Source organism: Eurypyga helias, unplaced genomic scaffold (genome assembly GCF_000690775.1).
Source record: "Eurypyga helias isolate BGI_N326 unplaced genomic scaffold, ASM69077v1 scaffold31275, whole genome shotgun sequence".
Taxonomy (NCBI): Eukaryota; Metazoa; Chordata; class Aves; order Eurypygiformes; family Eurypygidae; genus Eurypyga; species Eurypyga helias.
Window position 1 is genome coordinate 1 of NW_010251308.1, and position 2,827 is coordinate 2,827.

Sequence of the window (2,827 nt, forward strand, 5' to 3'; positions counted from 1 at the left end):
CAACCCAAACAGTTCTATGATCCTATGACTCTCTTGTAGCTGTAAGAATTAGCTACTGCTTACTGTTGGAGGTGGGATATGGGGCTAGATTTTTTTTATTTTATTTAATATTCTTGTATGGTGATGGTTGTTTAGTGGATGAATTCAGGATATGTCCAGTTGTGAACTTACTCAGATTAATTGTTGGTCCTCCACTTTTCTTTTAATCGGTGATCTGCAAGACAACATTAAAATGTTGTTGATAAAATTTTCAGACGAAAAAAGGAGTGGGGCAGCAAATGATCCAGGGGACAGGCCCAGGAGACAGAGCAGTCTGTGTTACCTGCTGAGCTTCCTAATTCTCAGTGGAGCCGAATGTGAGCTCTCACAGGTGCAGGTTGCAGTTACGGATGGATATACCCATCCTAGGAAGCATTGGCAGCAAAGAGAGTGCTAAATCAGTTCAGTGTGCTTTGACCTTGGATAATGGGTAATCACAGAGGGGTCATTTTTTCCCTGTAGTTGACAGGGAGTGACTACCCTAGAAATGTTATTTCCAAATTTGGAATATGAGAGGTAGATTTTGAAAAAGAGAGAATAGCCACAGGAATGATGGAAGGAGTAAAAAACTTTGAGAAATTCAGGAAACTCCCAACTTTTCCACTTCTCAGTGGGGAGACTGAAATTTGAGAAGTGGGGATCTTTTAAGGGAGGGAAGAAAAGTAATAAAAAAAAAATTAGCCAAAACCTGAAGTGACAAAAATTCAAACTCTAACCTGGGTTCATATTTGTTAAAGGCAACATTTTAACCATCAGGAAACAATTGTGGTTTCTCCTCTGCCAGCCAAATTTCTTGCAAGAACACGCGGATGTATTATTCTTATGGAAACATTATACCTAATTCAGAAAATTTTGGGATTAGATTTTTGGTGTTGGAGGTAGTCAGATCAGTTGTGTTTCAGAGCCACTTTTGACGTGAAACCCTGAGGTATTTCCGATAGGGACATTGCCCCAGGCTCCCTTAAGCTTAGTGTGCTGGGAATTAGGTGTTGATTTAGCTGAGGAGCTCGCCAGGCTGTTGGTAGATCCTCCTGCCTCTGCTGGGGGATGCATAGGTGGAAGCAATCAAGCAACTGCACTGAAGTGGAGCTGTGCAAACCTTCCCAAATGACCGCCCGTACTTGGGATTTCAGCAGGGCCACAGATGTCCGGTTGTGTGCAAAGCCCTGATGGTTTTGGCTCGGTACCAGCTGCAACTCCAAAGGCGTATTGATTTTTTTTTTTTCCCCCTCGGGGTGTTGAGATTCATTTGATCCCAAACCAAAACACGGGAAGTTGGGGCGAATGCGAACTGCAGTGTGAAGAAGAGGAGGTTTTTTCAGAGGGAATGCTGCAGTCTTGTGCTGTCAGCTCCTGGCTCCGTTTCGTAGTCAGCAGACACAGGCTAACATGATACCACTTAAATCCAGGCAGCTGAGTAGAGTCTGACTAAAGCAATTGGTTTGACCTATTACTTTTATCTCAAACTTCAACCTCGATTTCAGTGCTGCCATTAAAGCCAAACCATAATGAAGCAGTCATGGTGGAAGTTTGCTGTTGCCATTTTTTAGCAACTTTTGAACTGAGTCGGTGCCCTTGTTCAGCTGCTGGCACTTGCTGGGCCCTGCAGAGCGGCATCAAGCTGTAGCCTCTCCTTTCCTCTCTCCCTTCTGTCCATGCAGCATCAGCCTTCACGGGGCACTGCTCAGTGCAAAATTCAGTAAGTGCTCAGCCAGGATCCTGCTATCCTCTTGGGGCAGAAAAACAGTGGTTGGTAGCATCACCACCCTCAGGGCACCAGGAGGCCTCAACAGCCCTGACCAGCCTCACCTGGGACCCTTACCCTCCACGTGCTGCAGCCACCCACCCATAGGCTTTGCGGGATCAGACCTGAGTTAGTCTGCAGGGAAATCCCGTGGAAATAAGGTAGTGTGGATGTAGCATCCTTGGTACCAACTATTTCACTCTGCTTCTTTCGATGTGCAATACCTGCTGGTACAAGCTGAGCGAAGTTCACCGTGGGGAGACGTCTGACGTCCCACGACGGCTCAGTCCCCGCCTCGTGCACAGGTTGCTGCTGGAGTGGCTGTGCGGAGCCACCTCAGTGCTAATGCTGCCTTGCTGTTACCACCTGCCTGGTGCCCAGTTCCCGCTGGAATCTTAGAAGCCTGAAGTGAGGTTCTCAAAGTAACTTTCATCCTGCATCTCTCACAAGTAGGGATTTGGCTTAAGTGCCCTCAGATCTAAGGGCCCCCAGTGCCTTTTCAATACCAAAATTCAAGTTGTTTAATTCCTCTCGTACACAGGTCTCCTCTGAATTAGTGATAACTTTGAGACAAAGGTATATTATGTATGTCCTGTGCATGAAGGAATGCTTGCAGCAAATCAAAATCCTTCGGTAAAAATTGCTGCAGTTTTGCAAATTCTGTCATAACAATTTAGCTGTACATTTTAATCAAGCACAGCAAATCAGTTCAGAGCCCCTGATTCTGCAAAGTACCCTGCTTTAGGTTTGTTTTTGAATCTGTTCTGCTTTTTAAAGCATATTTTCCTATGCAGCTTTTGTCACTTTGTAATTCTGGGATTTGGATCAGTGACACTGAATAATGTGAGAATTTTAATAATTATTCTTTTCTGAGAGAGGGCACATGTGAGCACAAGATTTTTGTGCTCATAAATACAGATGGGATACTTGAACTGGTGTCCTGCCTATCTCTGGACCTTCCAGGAGGCACCTATTGATTTTCACAGTAGGTTTATTAGTGAAGGACTCAGTAAGAACTGGAAAAATGCATTTCTGGGCGAGGGG